The sequence below is a fragment of the Ambystoma mexicanum genome, chromosome 3q (genome assembly GCF_040938575.1).
Source record: "Ambystoma mexicanum isolate Mex_15411 chromosome 3q, UKY_AmexF1_1, whole genome shotgun sequence".
In the NCBI taxonomy this organism is placed as follows: domain Eukaryota; kingdom Metazoa; phylum Chordata; class Amphibia; order Caudata; family Ambystomatidae; genus Ambystoma; species Ambystoma mexicanum.
Genome location: NC_090926.1, coordinates 873,880,912 through 873,904,394, shown reverse-complemented (window position 1 = coordinate 873,904,394; position 23,483 = coordinate 873,880,912).

The following is a 23,483-nucleotide window of genomic DNA, read 5'->3' as shown; positions in this document are numbered from 1 at the left end:
CAACCAGACCAACAAAAGCCTTTCATTATAGAGACTGACGCATCTTATGGTGCCCTGGGAGCTGTCCTAAAACAACTCGGAGAGGATAACCAGGAACATCCCTTGGTTTTTTTTCCTTGCACTTTGGGTCCCAGTGAGAGAAATTATTCAGTAATTGAGAAGAAACTCTTGGCCATCAGGGAAGCCTGCACTGAATGCCTGCACTTATTGCTGGGATCCCTCCATGGGTCCGTACAGACCATAAAAACCTACAAGTCCTCCAGCAAAATGTAATGCCGCAGCTCCAGGCAAGCTCGTTGGGCATATTTCTTCTCTCAATATGGATTTCACATAGCCTACATTCCTGGTACACAAAATACCGGGGCCAATGCCCTTTCTAGACAAGGCGAAGAACTCCAAGAATCTCCAAGAAGATACCAAGATCAAAGAAAAGGTACTAGGAGACAAGACCTTTGTGTTCTCCATCCCTTCATTCCTTGAACAGATCAGAGAGGCCAATGCCACTCAACCCTTTTCGGAGTTGTGTAAGGAAGATCTCTGAATCTCCCTCAAAGAGGGTTTGTACTTCCTTCAAGACCATTTGGTGGTTCCTTTACCCTTTCTACAACAAAGAGTCATGTCATGGGGACACGACAGCCTAACTGCAGGCCATAAAGGGATTTCGGCTACTCAGGAGTTAGTATCACGCACGTTCTGGTGGGATTCCATGAACAAAGACATCAAGAAATACGTGGAGTCATGTCCTGTTTGTGCAGCCAGCAAGTATTCAACATCCAAACCGATTGGTCGCTTAGAACAAGCTCCTGTTCTCAAAGGCTCATGGACCCACATTTCGTCTGACTTTATAGTCGATCTACCACCATAAAGAGGGAATAAGGCCATGATGGTGACAGTGGATGCATTTACAAAGATGCCACATTTCACCCCACTTTCTGGAGTCCCTTCAGCTCCACACATGGCTTCAGTATTTCTCAAAGAAATATTTTGCCTTCACGGATTGCCAGTCTCTCTACTGACCGAGGACCTCAATGCAGACGCTCTGTGGGTCTCTGGGTATCGAATCGATAGGGCCCTTTCTCCTGGATACCATCCGCAAACTAATGGCCAGAGCGCCTAAATCATGCCTTAGAACAATATCATTGCTTTTCCACCAATGCCCAACACACCTGGTCTGACTTGCTTCTCATCCCAGAGTTTTCATATAACACCACCACTCGTTTAGCAACCTCCATGAGTCCTTTTTTTGTCACTTAGCATTTCACCCACCGACTCTCCCCTTGACAGCCTACACTCTCACCAATGTTCGAACCCTCAATTACTTTCTACAGACTATTCAAAACAATCACAAAATAGCATATACCCAACTCATCAAATCCAAGAAGCAAAACAAGAAGTATGCTGACAAGCACGGAAGAGACAACCCCAAATGGGAGATTGGAGACAAGGTTTGGTGGTCCACCCGGTTTCTTCCTTGATGTATACACCCAACTAAATTCTCTCCTCGATATGTTGGACCTTTCTCAATATCTGCAAAGATCAACCCGGGGGCATTCAAACTCAAACTGCCTCCTTCTTGGAAATGGATACATCCAGTATTCAATTTTTCCATCCTCAAATAACACAAACCTGACAGCTATCATCGCTGCATCCGTTCCAAGAAACTGACTCCACCATCAGTCTCTGAAGAGTAAAAAGTAGCCACCATCTGTGATTCCCAATACTACAGAGGGTCTCTGCAATACCTTATCCACTGGAAGGGTTACTCTATCCAAGAGCGCACTTGTGAGACGGTTTTTCATCTACATGTGCCAATCCTGGTTCGTCAGTTCTATAGACGGTTCCCGTGGAAACCAGGACCAGGCCGGATAAAAAGAGAGCATACTGTCACAGCTGCTTGCTGGTCCTTGTGGCAGCGCTGGCGCCGGAGAAATCTATCCACGTTGTGCACGTAACCAGACGCATGTGTGTGCCACTATGTTCTGTTCACAGCGGTCTAGTCTTCCCTAAAGATGACCACCGCCGGGATTCAGAAGTTCATTCAAACAGAGAATCGAGTCATACCGCGGATGCGTTGCAACCCTCTAGCTACTAGCCCCGGGTAAGACAATGTTCCCTGCCTTTTGCTCTACTGCTGTTCACTCTTTCTCAGTTTCCGCTCCCGCCTTGGGTCTCCCTCCTTTCCCTGCCCTCTCTCTCTCTTCCCTGTTGACTGCGGCACTGCCACGCTACTTTTGTGGTGTTTTTCACTGCATAGCGCTTGCTGTGTTTTCCTGTTTCCCACTTGCTTCTGGACTCCACCCTTTGGTTGTGGATAGTTTGTGTTTGCTCCTGCTTATGACTCCTTTCCTCACATTGGGGTAACCTTCATTCAGGACCCTCCATCTCTGGTCTCTCCCTACCACTGCTTACTATTACAGTCTTCTGCCCTTGCCCCAGGATCATACTTGCCTCTCAGCATCTTAGGCATTACGGTACCTTCCTTAACCAGAATAACCTGCTCCGGCTATCACACTTACTCCCGACTACCATACTTACCAATCCAGAAGAACACAGAAGTCTCCTGCTAACCAGCTATTCATTATCAGTTCCACTACAGAAGGCTTTTATGCCTTTTGGCTTTTCTCTCGAGAAAGCAGGACACTTCAGACCTAGTTGCCCCTGTGTCCTTAATGTAGATCATATAGGAGGCCACTGTAGCGGCTGGGGAGGATAGGCCCTACCTCTTCACGGACCACCTGAGGGACAAATCCAAGGCAAGACAGAAGAATGAAAAGATGAAGACATTTCGTAACGATTCCAGTTCTTTGGACACAAGTGAGGAATTTGAGAGAACGCCCTCCACAATATATGGTCCAATGAATCTAGGTTCGTGCCACTTTCTAGTAAAGTTCCGGATCAGCACTGTATCTCCTACAAACAATCCAGGTGCTGATAACAATTTAGAAACTCAGGCTGCTGAATGGTTTTCATCTGTGTTCTGAGACCGACCCCCCTGGTGCTTGAGTTGATCTGAAATGACAGGGATACTAGCGGTCATACATGTCAAATATTCATTTAATTAATTTCTCAACAGTTTTGCAGTACTCTGGGCATCACTTTTGCTCCTCGATGGACGAGTGAAAGGCATCCTCATTCGTCTTCCTGTCACTAGCTTGTGGGGTGTGAGGTGATGGTCCAAACCAAGCTCATTCCTTAATGCTAAGGGAAAGCAATATAGCCATCCCTTTTTCAGTGTCAATTTTAGCTTGTCGACTATCTCCTTTAAAAGGCTGTTGAGTCTCTCACATATCCCGTTCGCTTGCGGGTGATAAGCAGAAGAAAATGTCTGTTTAATATTCAATAACAATCCTATTTGTTCAAATACTTCATTATCAAAATGTGGCCCATTATTGGATCTCAGAACTTCACACACTCCCCATCTTGGAAAGACTTCACATACTAAAAATGTTGCTGCCTAAGTGGCATCAGGGTGTGTACACGTACCTGTTTTGATCCACCTGGAGAAGGGACACACTGTTAGGCAGAATCCTGTGCAGTGCCCTTAGGGACCAGTACACACAATTAAGACTACAAGTGGTAATACAAGTTCACCTTTGGTACAAGCCTGTACTACTTTGTTAAAGTGGTAGCAGTAGCAGAGCAGCCAGGCTTATCTCAAGGGTATATGAGCAGTAGCAGAGATTACACAAAGGGACCACAATTACTGTGACTCAAGCAAACACTGACTCAAGGTTTCAGGTAAAAAATATAAGTACATTTATTTTTAAACCATCTATAAAACACAACACTTCTATTAATTCAAAACCACACGAAAAATACACTACAAGCAACCAATTCACTTGGTACAGTATAACTCAAGGGAAGTACCCTATGTTTTAACGGACCGGTGTTGTGAAACAAAAGACATTACCGGGAATACATATGCGATGACTTTTTGACAGTAATGACAGTTCGGTCTTACGAAAGATAGGTGTATCCACGGGAAGAAATGTTACCTGGGCAAAAACACACTTAGCACCTGAGTTAACCAGAGAGAGCTGGGGGCAAAAATCATAGGCAATACTTTTGTCAAGGCAGACAGAATCAGAGAACACTTGCTGACAGAAATACAAAAGTCAATAGACCGGAGCCAGTGTCAAGTGTAACCGGGTTCCTGTTGTCGAGGATCACACAGTCAGACAGTTCAAGATTCAACGTTGCCAGGAGTACTTGGATATTGTCAACAGAGGAAGCAAAAGTTATAAGAAGGAGGGAAGACAAGGGCAAGCCTTGGAGAAGGAGGTAAGGGATTCACCCTAGTTCCTCAAAGCAGAACACAGTACCTTATTCAAGGAAGAAGCTGGTGCCACAGCAGTTGCTCCTGGTAGTTTACTGCAGACCCACGGGTCCTGGAGCTTCGGCAAGAAGGACGACGTCTGGAGGGGTCTGCACCACACAGGGATGAAGCCATCAATAGGGACGGTGAATAAAAGGTGCACTCCTTTAAAAACAGGAGTGGCTCTTCAGATGGCTATCCGGACCACTACAGCAGTGTGCAGCAATTTCCACCATGAAGAGGATCCTCTGGCTGTGGAAGATGAGCTGGTTGACCCCACCAGGCTCAAGTCAAGAAGACTCAGGACTGGTCGAAGGGTAGCTAGCTCAGGACTGCAGCAGGGCTTCACCGGGACGGGGTAGTTGCAGCAGCCGTCTTCTTCTCCGCTTCTCTTTGGTTCCTTGTAGTTCCAGTGGCGACTCTGACTTCCAGCCCAAGAGTCCTGCCTTTTATGCGAAAATCCCCCATTCACACAGCCTGGCTGTCAATCACGCAGCAGGGGGGTTGTCCAGCCCGGACAACCACCTCAGCCAATCATGGCAAAGTGCCACTTGGGTTTCCTAGGATACCCTGTGCAGGGGGTGACTACACCCCTCCCTCACATTCAGCCCACCTAGACACCCAGGCGCCCAGAGGAGGGCTTCTTGGCAGAAGCCCGCCAAAAGACGGTGAACAAAGAAGGCAAACCTGGTTTGCCGCGCGAAGGAAAACACAAGAAGGACTTTAACAAAAAGAAATGGCGAATAAACCCGACCAGAGCCAAAAGAAAGAGTATTTGGTCAAGCGGGTTTATGTCCGAGGCTAATAGAATAGCCTAAAATAATACCACGTTTATATAGTATAATCGTGGTAAAAAAGTTAGGGTAGCTACCACTGCCACCAGCCAAGTCTAAATGTTGAAAGAGCAAAACAATGCTCTAGGAGGTACAGATAAAAAGGGCTAAGGATCAATCCTTTCCAATACTCCATCTAAGACGGGGTGTACTGGATCTGTGGTTATTTGACTATGTAAAGTTAATGGCAACTTTACCCTTTTCTGGGGGACAGTAGTTAGCCCCAGAAATGGAGTCGGTGGGAAGTCTCAAAGACAACCCTGTGTCACTGCACTGAAGGTGCTGTGTAACACACAAAAGGGTGGGGCTACTGAAGTGGTGTGCTCCAGAGTCCACAATCACAAAAACTTGGAGGAAAAGCTCACACTCTTACCAAGTGGAAAAAGTAAACTCTAGAAATCCAGGGACTCACTGTTACTCACCGGCCGGCGAGTGATCCGGGCAAGCGACCAAGACGGTTGTACTGGATGTTGCTTGAAGAGCTCGAGATGGAGCCTCCACCTGAGCCTCCTCTCTGTTGAGGGAAATAAGCTCTTTTTGATGATATGACTCTCAGCTGCACTAAATCACAGACTGAGAGACCGATCACCCAAAAGAGCGGGGAGAACACACCGCCACGGACCCAGCTAAAAAGAAAAAAACAATTGGTAAATACTTGGGGAGAGCAAAGATCACCACAAGAAAAGCCTCACAAAAGCAGAAAGTACCTGGATCACCCACTCCCCTTGTAATTGAAAAGGAACAGAAATGGAATTTCCCCTGTAAGTATAGAAAAGATATTAGCTTTTATTTTGATGGTTCAGATAGGAATTAATAAAGAAAAGTTAAGGAAGTCTTACCAGAACAGGAATTGAAATAACCTAATCAATCCAGGTTAGAAACAACGGAGGTACAAAACAATAAACAGGAAGGTTAGTAGGGATGCTATACCCGGGCGGCACGAGGGGCGCACTAGATACGGGTAGGTGCACTTCTCAGCAAGGCGTCCCTGTGTGCACTTTCAGAAATGAGTCTTTGTGTACAATCAGCAAAGCGTCCTTGCGTACACTTGAGGGAATAAATCCAAAACAACGGAATGGAGTCGGAATCCACAAAAGAACACTGGAATTGAAGAAGGAAACAGTTCCCAGTACTTGGAGTCAGCTGGGAAGGTGAGGAAAACCAGGTGAAGGCGGTGGTAGGTAATTAAGGACAGAAGTTTCTGTACGGTAAGAAATAGCGGAAGGCAATCCAGTGGACAGGCAGCGAGATCTGGTACACAGGTGGGCTAAAGACAATACAAAATCAGGAAGCAAGCAAACCGTAGGGCAGGCAAAGGACCGGTACACAGGTAGGCAGAAGAATTGAGAAGTCTCAAGGCAGTCCGTAATTGGAAAAACAGGAATTGGTACACGGGAAGGCAATGATTCGGAAGGCACAGAAGACGAACTTCGAATGCCGGTTGCAACGTTAATCAGAAGCAGCGTCCTTCCCGCTGCAGTGTCAAGCCCGTCAGAGCTCATGTTCCGAATAGTCGGAACTACACGCAAAAGGTAGGTTTCCTGGGAGTTGTAGGCAAAGGCTGGGTTGTCGATACCTTTGATGTTGTTGAGCCCAATATCCAGGGTAACCGCCACCGAGAGAAGTAAGGGGCTGAGAAACATCGGATACTGTGGCGAAGCGTCATGACTTTGGTAGGTACCTTGAAAGTGCTCTGTTTCACCTGACGTGATGAGGAGGCGCGCGGGTCATTCAGACCCCGATGTGTGACACTCACTAGGTAAGGCAAATTAGTCATTGAATGAGAATTCTCCCTAACACACACCACCACTATCAGATACCTATATCCACTACATACTTGCAGCATGTCAACATAGTCAATATGTAAATGCTGAAATGGACCATTCGGTCGAGGAATTACTCCTGTAATTGTTTGCAGTGTATGCCAAGTGGTAAAAATTTGACATACGATCCAATTTACTACATAAAATGCAGCGTGTTCCAACATGTTTGGTATAAACTAGTTTTCTGCAATAGCTGCAGCGAGACTCTCCCTAGTTACATGCGCAGGGCAGTGCAGCTGTTCAAGTGCTACCTTTAATAATGTTACTGGCATCACCGGCTTTCCGGTGCTGTTCTGCCGCCACAATGCTTCTGTGAGGGATAGAGAACACCCCCTTCGTTTCCACAATTCTTGCTCTTCCTGTGGTACGCTACCTTGGATTTCCATTACCTGAGCTCTTGATAAATGGTTAAATCCTTCATTTACCACCATACTCTTAACCACCTTTTCTTTAACATCTGGAGCATCAGAACTTGAAATATCTGATGCGTATGCAACACATTTGACTTCTGCGGCTTTGTTCCCGCAAGAAAAAAAAAGTCTGTTTTGCTTATTATGTGCAGCGCGTTTAACTATCGCTATGGCTAGAAAACCAAATATCAAGAGTAGAAGCTGAGATTAAAGAATTAGAGAAGATGAACACATTGAGAGAGAATAAAGAATGCACCCTTGTAACACTGTGACAAAAATGCATAGAACACTGGGAAAAAGTGGGCGATTTCAGCTTTGCTAAATACACTGAAAAGGTACATGCACAGGGCGACAAACCAGGAAGATTGCTATCCTGGTCGGTCCGGGGCCTAGATACCAGGGAGGAAGTGGTAGAAATAGCAGATGAATGCGGACACATTTTGCAATCAGAAACAGAGATTAATCACGTCTTCAAGAACTTCTACAGCAACCTGTATGACACGCAGTCTAAGAAAGCAGACATATCAGAAACCTTGGAAGACATAGGGCTACCAACTCTAAAAGCAGAACAACAAGAAATTTTGAATAGCCCCCTTACTCTAGATGAGATACAAGGAGATATCACCTCATTACCCACCGGGAAGACCCCGGGGGGGGGGGGGGATGGGCTCCCACCTGAATTCTCCAAAGAGTACACAGACCTACTAGCCCCACAACTACAACAAGTCCTACAAGAGGCGTACGAAGTAGGCGCCCTCCCAGACTCGATGGAACAGGCCCTGATATTACCTTTCCTAAAACCAGGCAAGGAAAGCAGACTATGCAAATCCTACTGGCCAATCGCATTGATGAACCAAGACACCAAGATCCTCACAGCGATTTTGACAGAACGACTCAAGAGTGATCACCTCATTAGTCCATCAAGATCAGACGGGATACGTTCCGGGTAGGGCCACTACGGCAAACCTGAGACGACTCCAGGCAGTCATAGATAGAACACACACTAGGCCAGAAGGATGTGCAGTAGCAGCTTTAGACGCAATCAACGCCTTTGACTCTGTGCAATGGGAATGGCTGTTTGCCACACTGGAGCACTAAGGGATGGGACAAGGATTCATGAGGTGTATACACATGCTCTACACAAGGCCATCAGCTAGAGTCCGTACAGGTAAACACATCTCTGACCCATTGCTGATCCGGAGGGGCACTAAACAAGGCTGCCCACTATCGCCCTTCATATATTCTGGTGCTGGAATCCCTAGCAATTTATATGAGAGAATCATTTGCAGATACAGGGCTCCAAACAGATGGAACTACACACTTCATATCTCTCTATGCAGATGATATACTCCTATACATGTAATACCCAGAAGACAATCTCCATTAGCAAAAGCAAATCCTGTTTGTTCCCTCTAGCGAGCTTGGTGGGCAAAAGGGAGGACCAGCTTCCCCGCCTTGAACTCAAATGGGTATAAATATATACCGTAACATAGAAGATACCCACAAGGCCTACATGCTCAGAACAAAACAGGGCCTAGAGAAGTCTATAAAATTCTGTGAAAAGCTCCCCCTGTCAGTGATAGGACGGATATCGCTAGTAAAAATGATTGCACTCCCCAGATTACCATACCATTTCATAAACGTGCCATACCTCATACCAAACGCGCTTTTTTAAATACCTCAACTCAGTGCTTAGCAGCTTCATATGGGAAAAGGGCGAAAGAGAGTGGCCATGGAAGTACTATGCAGGGACTACGCAGAAGGTGGAGTGCGCCTCCCACACTTCGAACTGTACTACTTAGCAGGCCAACTACAACATATAGCAAGTTGGCTGGCGGACACAGACAGTGGAGAATGCCCTCCTGAGTGACACTGTGACCCCATATTTCCTTAAGGGGGTGTTGTGGCTAGAAAGGACCAAGATCACACAACCCCCAACACTCTTACAACTAGGACAACAAATATGGAACAGGACGAAGAGAATTCTGAGAGTGCAGGAACCGTACTCCCCCCAGATACCACAGGCGTCTCTGGATGGAACCAACAATGAACACCTCAAACTGAGCAGAATTTACTGGGAGACCAAGGGAATAATCACAACGGGCGACCTCGCCCCAGTGGGGACAATACTAGAATTTCAAGACCTGATCGAATCCCACGGAATGCTCCATGGGCAGTATATTACTTATGCTAGACTCACCAAACAACTAAAGACTAAGTGGCCATCCCTGACAGCCCTACAAACTGAAAATCCAGTGATAGGCCTACTATACGGTAAGACCGAAGGTGGACATATGATACCTAGACTATACCAGGCACTCATGGAAGAAATACCCAAAGACTTCACCAAAGGAAAACAAGCATGGGAAGCAATAATAGGAAGAACGATCACAGATAAAGAATGGACCAAGCAAAATTATATCCCAAGAAGATATCTAGAAATGCCAGACTGAAACAGTTACAATTCTGCGTATTCCACAGAGCATATCTAACCCCAGAAAGGATAACACGCTTTCCCTGCGCCAACACGCGAAGCTGCCCAAAATGTGAAGAAGAAAATGCGGATATGGGGCATATGTTCTGGTGTTGCCCAACAATTCAAAAGTACTGGCAAGAAATAGAACAGTGGCTATGTGAAAATGGGATAAAAGGCCAAGAATGGACAATTGAAGCCTCCCTCCTAGGTCTATATCAATACTCAAAGAAAAACAGAGCAATGAAAAGATGATAGATCTAGCGTGGGCGCTAGCCAAGCGATGGATAGCGATGAAGTGGAAAGCCAAAGATGGACCAAAAAAAAGCAACATGGTCGAAAGATTTGAATAGATGAACCATGACAGAAACAGCAGTGTGGTATGAAGTGCTAAGAAAGGGCAGGAGAGACAGCTCCACAGACATTACATTGTGGAATGGGCTAGTACAAGAATTATTCACCTCGCCAGATGACAAACCTCCCTAAATGTACTGTCTGATGAGGAGGGGAAGAAGAGGAAAAACACAAGACAACTGAAAAACACTAAGGAGGTTGACAATCACCAACAAGCATTATCCCCACAGACTCTTGATCCAGGAAATTTGCAGCTTCATAAGCAATGCCAAGGGACACAGTTACTGTTCTAAGTTGGGGTTAGGGTGGGTTTCGAGGGAGGGACGGGAATGAGATTTGACAAGATGACAAAATGCTCTATTGAGATCATATGTCTCATTGTATTAGTAACATTTTATAAAACACATTTTTAAAAGAAACTATCGCTATGGCTACTGGGAGTTGTAGTGCCTTAATAAGCCTGTCCAATAGTGATGCGTGCTGCACTGGAGTGCCGTCCGTTCGGAGGTAGCCCCTTCTTTTCTAACGTGCTAGCCCTGCATGTACAGTCGACGGCACATATGCGGAGTCACTGTATGCCGTCACTTCCTGTGTTTTTCAAGTGCCACAATAAGTACTACCAATTCTGCCGCTTGCGCTGAAAAGCAAGCTGGTAGTCTTGCACTTGCTACAACCTCACATTCATCATTTTTTCTATGCCTCACTACAGCAGGGCCAGAATACTTTTCCCCACTTTGGCCCTCATTACGACCCTGGCGGAAAGTGACTGACCGGAGCGCCACAGCGTAAATAGCGTTTCCGCCATTGCACGAAGGAGCAAAGTGCGGCCCATTCCGACCCATCGGGCACGAGCACCACGCCACGGCGGAAGTGCAAAGTCCGCGATGGCGGAAATGACCCCAAAACGGCCCACACCGCCGCCGTACGGCGCCCTAGGTGCAATACCGCCACCCCTCTTAGCGGTCACCGCAGTGTGCGCCTACCGGAAAGTACGGTGACCGGAAATATACGGAAACGGAAGTAAAAACATGGGCCCGGAACGGGAAACATCCCGGCGTACACCTATAAAACCACTAAAACCACACAACCACTAAAATCACTACCCTGAAACACACCCCAACCCGTCACCCACCCTAGCGAAACCAAGACAAATGGGAAAAGTAGCGAAGAAAGCGTGCGACCGCAAGCGGCAGGTCCACTTCTCCCGTGAGGAACTCACCGTGCTAACAGAGACCCTCCAGGAGAATGCTGCCGTCGTCTTCTCCACGCAAATGACCAGAACGGCACTTGCAAACAAGAAGACCATATGGGCTCTGGTGGCACAGCGGGTAAGTGCGGTGGGGACCGCACCCCGCACCCCACAGCAATGCCGCAAGCGATGGGACGACCTGCGGATACGCGTCCGCAGCATACTCTCTGCCAACCGCAACATTGCCACAGCCACCGGGGGAGGTCCTGAATCACCCATCAAGTTGACCCCCTGGGAAGAAATCTGTGCCTCCACCATCGGAATGGAGAGCATAGAGGGAGTCGGAGGGATGGAGAAAGGAGTGCAGACATCCGAAGATTCAGGTAGGTGGGCCAGATAAAACAATGCCAAATCCACACAGTCCATCCATGTGAAGTACCATGCGTCCACATAGTGCAACAGAAACACATGTCCAGGAGAACGTCCACACACATCGGCCTGATAGCGCACGTTAAAACCCACAATAAATACATAAATAATTAAAAACCCCTAATACACGCACTACACGTGCAGCAGGCACACCCAAACTGCAGGCTGCCAAACAACTGCACCCTCACTCCACACACAAATCAAAGCACCTCCAAGGACCCGACCCAAATCACCCTCAGGTACCACCCCAATGCATGTGATACAATGCCATTCCAATTCCCACAGACCCATCAATAACCCTCGCCCTCCTTTACTCCACCACAGGGTCCGATCCAAACGACGAGCTACAGGACACCCCTACCAGCACACCTGCAAAGAGGGCCAAGACCAACGGCCAGAGACCCTCCACCTCAGCTGCACGCATCAAGACACGGCAGCAGCACAAATCAGGTGGCAGCACAGAGGAGGGAACATCAACAGGCACCCCAGCAGCCAGCATGCCCACAACACCACCACCACAGGTCCCCCCAATGGATGCCACAGAAGGCACTGCCTCTGGTGGCAGCAGCACCATAGGTGACACCCCATTGATGGCAGCATGCTCGGACACAGAAAACGGGGATGTCGAAGTCAGATCCATCCATGACCTGTCCCAATCCCCCTGTCTGTCCCATCCCGTACAACATGAGGATACCACGCAGGGGCACCCACAAGACGACGACTGGCCATCCCCCACAAGCCCTGTGGCAAGGCAACATGAGGACAACAGCCCCTCTGTGACACCCCCGCAAATGGCCATGGCCCAGCAGAGGCAACAGTCCCTCGACCAGTTAATCGTACAACAGCAGCAACTGGCCACACTCCTCAAGGACCATGCCGATGAATGTGGGGGCACTAAGGCAGACATAGAAACATCAACTGAGACACTTAGGGCAGAAATGGAGAGAGGTACAGAGACGCTAAGGGCACAAATGGAGAGTAGCACCGAGAGCCTGAGAGTCCAAATGGAGAGTAGCACCGAGAGCCTGAGAGTCCAAATGGAGAGTAGCACCGAGAGCCTGAGAGTCCAAATGGAGAGAAGCACCGAGAGCCTGAGGGGGGAACTGCATGCGACGTCCAAAGACGTATGTGCCGAACTTGCCGCAGTGCGCCGTGTGCTCACTGAGCTCTCGCAAACCCTTAGGGACATGCATGGACGTGAGCAGGCAGACACATCATCCGTTGCAAGTTCCGTCCAGGGCAGCCCCCAACGTAGATCTGGAAGGAACCTGCGCTCCACAGGCAGGGGTGCCCCTGATACCCGCAGAGGGGGCTTGCAATAGCGACAGCCCACTGACAATGAGCATCGTTGGACACTGGTGTTCGGGGGGGAGGTAGGAGGGTGGAGGGGGTGTGTTGGGCTCACTTGGGTGGCGGGTCGATAGGGTGTTCAACATGACATCACATATGCCATAAAAAGTGCACGATCAACCAATGAGATGTGTGGACATTGATCTTTGTGTACTAGGCCATCATAGGCGTACAGTCCATATTGTGCATGTCCCAGACACACACAGTGCCACGAGTCCCGTGTCCATGTATCAGCCACCAGGCGTGAGTGCTAGAAGCATACATCAATGAGATGCTGACGAATGTCACGGGCCTCCGGTGCCTCGCAGACTCCATGAGGTGCTGCCACATCCCCACCCTCATCATGACCATCATCAGGTGCTTGCAGTTCTGCGTCAGGGGGCATGGGCACATTTCTACGTACGCACATGTTGTGGAGCATGACACATGCCATCACCATCATTGCAACCTACTCATGGCGGTACAGGAGTGCCCCGCCAGACCTGCTGAGGCAGCGGAAACGAGTCTTCAGTAGGCCGAATGCCTGTTCAATGACTACACGGGTACGTGAGTGGGCATGGTTGTAGTCCTCCTCATGCTGGTCCCGTGGGTTCCGGACTGGTGTGAGGAGCCATCTCTTCAGTGGATATCCAGCATCACCTGTATGTGGACGAGAAACGTATGATGTGGAATGCCATTGCTACGTACGCACACCCCCGCCCCTTCCTGCCAGGTCATTGCCAAATCACATACCCCACATAATCATGCATGTAATGAGACTCACCGAGTAGCCAGGATCTGTTCCCTGCGTGTCGCTCCATGTAGCGTGGTATTGTAGAGTTCCTCAAGACCATAGAATCATGGGTTGATCCAGGGAATCGGGCACAACAATGTGTAATGATCCTGTTGGAGTCACACACCATTTGTACATTCAGGGAATGAAATTGTTTTCGGTTGCGGTACTGGGCCTCCATGGCATGTGGGACGACCAATTCCACATGGGTGCAGTCGATGGCACCAATGCAACCCGGTATGCCGGCAAGTGCATGGAATCCCACTTTTGTGTTGGTAATTTCCTGCTCCGAGCGTGGTAGAGAGATGTAGTCGTCTGCGTGCTGCAGGAGGGCATCGAGCACTTGAAATAGTGTCCGTGAGAACAGTGGCTGAGAAATGCCATGCAACTGTCCGACTGTGTGCTGGTAGGTGCCTGTGGCCAGGAAGTGGAGTACAGACACCACCTTCAGTAGGGGTGGGATGGCGGTTGGGCTATCTATCATGCTGACAAGGTCAGCCTGTGTCATGTCCACAATGGCGGCTATGGTGTCCCGGTCCAAACGGTAGAGGGTGTGGATCTGCTCAGCAGTGAGGTCGAACGGATGTGCTCGGAGGCGTGGGATTGCGGGCTGCCTGCGTGGTGGTAGTGGCTGTGCTGGCGGCCCTTGCTGGCCCTGCCTTGGCCTCCTCCTCCTCCTGCGTCTCCTTCGTGCGGCCGGTTGCAGTTGGTGTTCGTCTTCTTCTTGGAGTTGGAGTAGTTGCAGTGCTATCAGGTCCCCCAGGGCCAACATCGCGAGTCCTGCCGGTAGCATTTCGGTGTGGTTGTGGGAGGAGACTGGCTGTGCAATTTATGTGTTTTCAGGCTGTATGGCCTCCACCTGTGGTGATTAATTCCACCTGTGCAAACTGCTCTCCCCTTTGGCCGAGCACGTCCCGCGCACAACGCTGCAAATCGGGGAATGGCATCTTGCTATTGCAATCATGTATTTTTACCCGATGGCCGTGTAACATTGGTTGACATGTTCATTCTGCTGTGGTCCCATTGTTGCACATACTATCTGTGCAGTCGCGAACAGACTTGTGAAGGGTCAGTGGAACGTAGTACTCGAGTAACGGTGGGCCCTCATGCATCACTGTACCGAGTTGCAACGACGGGCGGGGCGTCCCATTTGTGGGTGAAGGCAGTTGCCATTTTCACACACAGCCGCACTCGATGGAATAATTAGTGATTTCAAACGGCCACAGATGCCTTTTCGGCGTGATGTTGCAAATGAGGAATTCGAAGGGCGGCGCTTTCGGTTTCCAGCTAGCGGTGAGGAGATGCCCACAGGTCTGACTGCAAATATAACGTTCTATTGTTCAATGTCCTTGAGACAGGGCCCATGGCGAGGAAGCAATGATTGATATGAATAGTTTGGGATGCGCAATTGCTACGTGGGCGATGAGGCCGGCCGTTCCCAAATACATGTTACTTCACAACACTGGAATTACGGGCTGGGGCACTGTGGATTTTGCAGGCTGCATAACGCACAGACTCAATGGATGTTTCTAATGTTATGTGAGTAATTATTCAGGCGTTTTGATTCCGGGATGAGGGAATGATGAATGGACGCATGGGCAGGTGATTTGATACAGAGTTTGCCATGTACAGGGCTTCTTGGGATCTATCCGCCTCCCCTACGCTATGTGATGCAGGGCTGCCATAGTGGGACCATCGTCTATCTGGCCTTGTTGAGCCCTCCCTGTCTCGACGCGCCCTCAGACACTTGTGTCCATGCACGTTAACATTCCCATCTGATGGATTCTGTTTTGACAGACGCATGCACAGGTACACTCGTTTGTGATGGTGTTTGCACCTCGATATAGATGGTTATGAGTCGCAAGTGGTTTTGGGGTGGTGATGATCCTTTGGAGTGGGCTAGCATGCATATGGCTGTGGATTTCGTGTGATCATTGAAGTGAGTTGTTGGAATGTAGTTCTGATGGCCATTCTGTTCTTTTTCTTTTCTTTTGGTTGACAGGTATCTCCTCCCCTTTTGCCACTGCCATCTGTATGCCACTCCTGCAGATGGGTTTTACTCCCGACACCTGCTGCTTCGTGTTAATCAGTGGAGCAGCATTACGATCTTATGGGACGATCGCCAATGGCCCACATGCCCTTACGCAGTACTGGTGGCTCGGAGCAACATTTCGGCCTTTCAGCTGGACTAGTGCCTCCCCATTGGGACGGCCCTGCGGTTCTGTGCGCTTCCATGTTGCCTTTTCGTACGTGAATGTGGCTCTGTGTACCATGAGGGAACAGGGCGACACACAAGTAGTGGCTGGTCATTTCTTGCGGATGCAGCCCACAATGGTGATTAGTGTTTTGGAGTTCATGGCCTGATGGCTGTATGGGCTTGGTGACTTTGATGTGCATTAAATTTCTATTCTGATTTGGCCCGTGTAGCGTTTTTCTTTGCAAGTGATGTGGCATATGCCTATTTGGGGGGCGATGTATTGTGAGGAGATCTGCATTGGGTTCCAGCTTCGGAGTTTAGTTGCGTGGTACTGTACTGGGCGCGTTTGCCTACTAAGCCCGTGAGGTCAGGGATGGGGGCTGCCAATATGACAGTTTGAATGTTGTCATGCTCAGGGGCGGGGGATTGGGTTTTGTGTAACAGATGCCGGTCAGCCAGGTGGACTGGTGGAATGATGTGATTCTCGGAATATTGCTGGTCACAGGTGCCTGTGTTTGCGTGCGTTTCTTGGTGGGGGACTGTGGTCATGTCCATTGGGATGGCTTCTGTATTCGTGCCATCTGTGCCCTGCAGCTCCCATTGGCCCCTCTTGTGTTTCTTTTGTTCGTTGCCATGCATGGGTGACTTGTACATTTCAATGGTTGCATTGTGACTTCATTGCACCTACGGGGAGTTGTACTTTGTGGGCAGGGAGCGGTGTACAGGCACTCAGTGGGGCCGTTTACGGTTGATTCGCGATGCCGTACTTCTCACCATGGCGGAATGGTACATTACGCCATGCCTGATGGCGTTAGGTACATGTCCGCTAGGGTCGGAATTGGCGTACCCTTGCGCCATGGTGGTGTTTGCGGTTTCGCATGGCGCGCGCGCGCGTGCTTGGTGCAGTTAGCGTTGGCGTTCACTACGGTGTCGCTAATGGCTTCGTACTTTGCGGTGACGGGTCATAGTCGCACCGAGCACTATTCGATGGCGGTATTGCATTTCCGCCATCGTTTTCCGATTTCCGCAAGGGTCGTAATGAGGGCCTTTGTCTGATCCATCTTTGAAGAACCATCAATAAAGAGAATCTCCCCTCCTGACAGTGCTTTTTCTTTAATGCGTGGTATGTCATCATAAAACTCCTCATTATTCACGCAGTCATGCACATGTTCGCCTTCTGCCACTGGCTCAGCTACAAATGTGGCAGGGTTCACTATTTTACATCTGATAATTTTAATCGCTAGATTTGATATAATAACTTCGTACACGGAAGCCCTCTGAGATGTCAATGTACACTTCGATTTCTCCAAAATGGCAAATAAAGCATGCTCTACAAAAAGTGTCATAGGACAACCCATTACAATGCTTGTAGACTTCTCAATTGTGAACGCAGCAGCTGCCAATGACTGTTCACACAGAAAATGCCCTTTCATGACTGGGTCTAACATCCCACTGTAATATGCCAGAGATTTGCACCCTAATTTAATTCTCTGTATTAGTACTGCTGTCATAACTGTCCCATTCGTATGCAAAAATAAGAAAAACTCTTCAGCATAATTGGGAATTCCAAAAGTGGGAGCTGTACAAATTACGATCTTCAACTGTTCAAAAACGTCCTCTCTTTCCTCAGTCCATTCTATTTTTTCCTTATTCACCTGTGCTTCCTTTAAAGCCTGCAAAAGGGGTTTTGTGTATGAGCTAAAGTCAAATACTCACACTCTTACATAATTACATAATCCCAAGAATCATTGCATATGCTTTAGCGTGTGCGGTTTTGCAATTTTCATGACTGCCTCAGCTCTTTCAGGTGTCACCTTTTTTCCTTCATGTGAGATCAACTGGCCTATATATAACACTTCTTCTTGACAGTATTGTAACTTCTCTTTGTCTACCTGCAAGGATAGTCATTTATTGAATTGCGTCTTGTCTACACTTATCTTCTGTTGTGCTACAAATCAGAATTTCATCTACGTACTGTATCACAGTACTTTTCAAATCAATATTGCCAAGGTCCATCTGCAGGACTTTATTAACCCTTAAGTGCCATGGGTATTTCTCCCCAGTGCCAGGGCCTTTTTTGGTGATTTCGGTATGTGGCCATTCAATGGCTTGTAACTTTTTTGTTACATGAGTTATCTCAGCCAATTTTGGCTCCTTTTTTTCCCACATGTAGGCAGTCGTAACGCCACCCAGGAATCCTAGGTTGCTGTTGGGGGGTGAGAGAAAATAAGCAAAAAGGGCGAACATTTTGGGTTTTTGCCCATAAAAATGCCAATAAAATGATGTATAAAGAAGCCTCTGTTTTTTTCCTTGTAAGAGCTAGGAACGAATGGTTTGCTGTGCTGAATTCCCCAATTTCCTGGCTTTCAAGAACAGGTTGAGTGGAAACGGAAAAAAATTATTTTGATGTGGCTATCAACCGTTTTGTGAGAGGTAGGCGATTTTGGCCATTTTTGCCAATTGGACATGCATGGACGGAATGGAAGAAAAGGGTAGGAAAGCCGAATTGGAGGACAGAAAGGCAAGTATTTCTGAAAAGTAGACAAAATTCCAAGTTTCGGAAGGGGAAATTTACAGGCAACAACTAGGTAGGGGAAACTGCCATAGATTGGGGGAAAAGCGGGAAAATGACCGAAAAAAAGGTATGTGTTGGACATGGTTGGCTTGGTACGGCAATGGCTTCTATGAATTTTGAGAAAAGCAATGCTCCGCTACATTCCCCCGACTCTTGCAGTTAGGAGAGCACACATTTTTTGTAGTGTTTTACAAAACAAGCGATACCACAAGCCAAACACTGAGCCATGGTGCACAGGAGTTTTACGCTCACGGCCAGAACAGACACACTTAGCATGTGTAAATCGGAAAAACCAATGTGGTGAGGAACGGCAAGCATACATTTTTTGAAAGAGCACAGGCAGACCTTTTCAAGGGTAGGTGACTTGTGCAGGTTAAAATTTGTATGGTGCCTAAAGCAGCGACTAAATGTAGGTCACATTTGGGAAATGAAAGGGTTGTGTGACAAAGGCCACCAGCAAATGGGTCAAGATATTATGAAAACCACACAAACACAACACATGGCCTACTGTCCCACATTCCCACAGGTGTCCCGATGAAAACGGTACCTCACATGTGTGGGTGCACCTACCTAGCCGCCAAGGGGAAAGCCTAAAACACAAGTAACCCCAAGTCTGTTTTCAGACCGGAATTTGAGACGCTCTGCCGACCGGCACAACATACAGATATGGGCCTCGGGTGTCCAAGCCACCGGGGAAAACAGGGAAACCCATGCATTTCCGAAAAGAGGATACCCGTGGGAATCCGCAGAGGTATGATATGCCCAAATCGCCCCAGAATGTATTACCCAGACACCCCCGCAAAGTCCGAAATGTGGGGAAAAAACGCATTTACCGCACATTTCGCTCAGCTCACCCATCGAAACACGCCCCCAACAACACATGGCCTACCGTCCCGCGTTCCCACAGGTGTCCCGATGAAAACGGTACCTCACATGTGTGGGTGCACCTACCTGGCCGCCAAGGGGAAAGCCTAAAACACAAGTAACCCCAAGTCTGTTTTCAGACCGGAATTTGAGACGCTCTGCTGTCCGGCACAACATACCGATATGGGCCTCGGGTGTCCAAGCCACCGGGGAAAACAGAGAACCCCATGCATTCCCGAAAAGAGGACACCCGTTTGAATCCACAGAGGTATGATATGCCCAAATCGCCCCAGAATGTATTACCCAGACACCCCCGCAAAGTCCAAAATGTGGGGAAAAAAACGCATTTTCCTCATATTTCGCTCGGCTCACCCATTGAAACACGCCCCCAACAACACATGGCCTACTGTCCCACGTTCCCACAGGTGTCCCGATGAAAACGGTACCTCACATGTGTGGGTGCACCTACCTGGCCGCCAAGGGGAAAGCCTAAAACACAAAAGACACACGCCTTTCGCCACTGCCCATTTTGTTCATATGGGCAACCTACAGATTTGGGCCTAGGGTGTCGAAGCCAACAAGGAAAACAGGGAACCCCATGCATTTTCCAAAAGAGGACACCCGTGGGAATCCACAGAGGTCTGCCTTGCGCAAATTGCCCCAGTTTTTATTAGCCACAATCCCCGACAAAGTGTGATATTTGGTGGGGAAAAAACACAATGTTCACTTTGTCTGGGGTTCTGGGTAATAAATTCGGGACCGCTTCGCGCAAGTCAGACCTCTGCGCATTCCCACGGGTGTCCTCTTTTGGGAAATGCATGGGGTCCCTGTTTTCCTTGCTGGCTTTGACACCCTACGCCCAAATCTGTAGGTTGCCCACATGAACAAATTGTGCTGTGGCGAAAGGCTTGGGGTTACCAGCGGGTTACCCTTTTCCTTTTGCGCCCCCGGTAGGTGCACCCACACATGTGAGGTACATTTTTCGTCGGGACACCTGTTGGAACGCGAGAAGGTACGATATCTGTTGTTGGCGACGTGTTTCGGTGAGTAGACACAGGGAAATTTCTCTGAAATTGGCTGGAAATGCAGACAATTCTCAGACATTTCGCTCTGGCCACCCACTGAAACACACCGCCAACAACACGTGGCCTACCTGCCCGCATCCCCACACGTGTCCCGATGAAAACGGTACCTCACATGTGTGGGTGCACCTACCGGGGGGCGCAAAAGGAAAAGGGTAACCCACTGGTAACTCCAAGCCTTTTGCCACTGCCCATTTTGTTTATGTGGGCAACCTACAGATTTGGGCCTAGGGTGTCGAAGCCAGCAAGGAAAACAGGGAACCCCATGCATTTTCCAAAAGAGGACACCTGTGGGAATCTACAGAGGTCTGCCTTGTGCAAATTGCCCCAGTTTTTATTAGCCACAATCCCCGACAAAGTGTGATATTTTGTGGAGAAAAAACACAATGTTCACTTTGTCTGGGGTTCTGGGTAATAAATTCTGGCCCGCTTCACGCAAGTCAGACCTCTGCGCATTCCCACGGGTGTCCTCTTTTGGGAAATGCATGGGGTTTCCTGTTTTCCTTGCTGGCTTCGACACCCTACGCCCAAATATGTAGGTTGCCCACACTGAACAAGTTGTGCTGTGGCGAAAGGCTTGGGGTTACCAGCGGGTTACCCTTTTCCTTTTGCGCCCCCAGTAGGTGCACCCACACATGTGAGGTACCTTTTTCGAAGGGACACCTGTGGGAACGCGAGAAGGTATGATATCTGTTGTTGGCGACGTGTTTCGGTGAGTGGACACAGGGAAATGTCTCTGAAATTGGCTGGAAATGCAGATCATTCTCAGACATTTCGCTCTGGCCACCCACCGAAACACACCGCCAACAACACGTGGCCTACCTTCCCGTGTCCCCGCATGTTTCCCGATAAAAACGGTACCTCACATGTGTGGGTGCACCTACCGGGGGCGGAAAAGGGTAACCCACTGGTAACACCAAGTCTTTCGCCACTGCCCATTTTGTTCATGTGGGCAACCGACAGATTTGGGCCTAGGGTATCGAAGCAAGCAAGGAAAACAGGGAACCCCATGCATTTTCCAAAAGAGGACACCCGTGGGAACCCACACATGGTCAAATTGGAGGGGCGGCCCATCTCATGTAGCCCTCTCCAGGGGCAGATAATGGGGGGGCCTCCGTTCAGGCGTCCGTTCCTAGGAGCAGATATCTGATCCCAGGGAGGACTGCATGACCTGGCACCCTCTCCTTTGAGGGTGGGGGGAGGGGGTCAATGCCCCATCCCATTAGAAACTTCCCAGACCCTTTGGGGTGCCCCACAGCCCCCCTAAAAAGCGTTCCACCATTTTCCATTTTTTCTTTGTTTACAAATCTTGCCTTGGTGCAGAAGGGCACATTGGTGTGCCAATCTGGCCCTGGGGTGCCCAGACCTTACTGCCCCACCCACTAGGACACCTGTCCCACCATTTTTGGGGGCCCTCTCCCCACTCACCCCAAATGGGTGGCCAGGGCACCTCATGCAGGCCTCCCTGGGCCTCCTGCAAACGGCTGTGTGAGGTACACCCCCCTCCATTTGGGGTGGGGAGGTGGGGGCCCCCAAAAATGGTGGGACAGGCCCCCCAATGCATGGGGCAGTAGGGTTTGGGCAACCTGGGGGCAGACTGGCACACTAAGTTGGGTAAACAAAGAAAATAATACAAAATCATAGGCTGCTTTTTAGGGGGGCTGAGGTCTACCCTAAATTGGCAGCGAATGTTATACTGCAACCGGGGGTGGCACTCACTCCCCCACCCCAAATGGAGGGCCCAACCTCATGCAACCCTCCCTGGGGGCAGATATCTGCTCCTAGGAAGGGGCATCTGACCCTAGGGAGGGATGCATGAGGTGGGGCCCACCATTCGGGGTGGGGGGAGAGGGCCATCCCCCGTTACAGTAGAACATTTGCCGGCAATGTAGGGTGCCCCTCAGCCCCCCCTAAAAAGCAGCCTACAATTTTGTATTATTTTCTTTGTTTACCCAACTTCGCTTGGCGCAGATGGCCACATTAGTGTGCCAATCTACCCCCAGGGTGCCCAAACCCTACTGCTCTATTGGGGGGCCTGTCCCACCATTTGTGGTGGCCCTCTCCTCACCCACACCGAACGGAGGGGGGGCACATCATGCAGCCCTTCCTAGGAGGCTCAGGGAGGGCTGCATGAGGTGTCCCCCCAGCCATTTGGGGTGGGGGGGAGAGGGCCACCACAAAAGGTGGGGCAGGACCTCCAATAGATGGGGCAGTAGGGTTTGGGCACCCTGGGGCCAGATTGGCACTTAAGGGGTTAAAGATCGATGGAGACTCACAGTACCCAGTAGGCAAATGAGTATATTTCAGTCGAATTTGGCGAAATGTAAAGCAGGTTAAATCTTGTGAGTCCTTGTTCAAACGAATTGAGAAAAATGCATTTTTCAAATCAATCACTGTGAAATATTGCGCTTCTACTGGGATACTACATAGTATAGTCGCCGGATTAGGAACTAAAGGAAACTCAGCCTCTACAATCTGGTTAATCAGTCTCATATCTTGTATAAATCTCCACCACCCTCCCTTTAATTTCTTCACAGGTACACCACAGTATTACACGATGACTTTGATGGTACCAGAATACCTTGCTTCATCAATGCTGAGATAGTCTCAAAAATGCCCTCATCTGCCTCTCGAGACATTGGGTATTGTCTCACTCGAGGTAAAATTGCTCCTGGTTTCAGTTTTATTTTTGCCTCTCCCACTTCTTTCAATAGGCCTACATCATAAGGGCCTGTAGTCAATAAAACACTTGGCACTTTCTCCAAGTCTTCATCAAAAAATGCTGGATGCTGTCGCATTATTGCCATATGCTGTGGG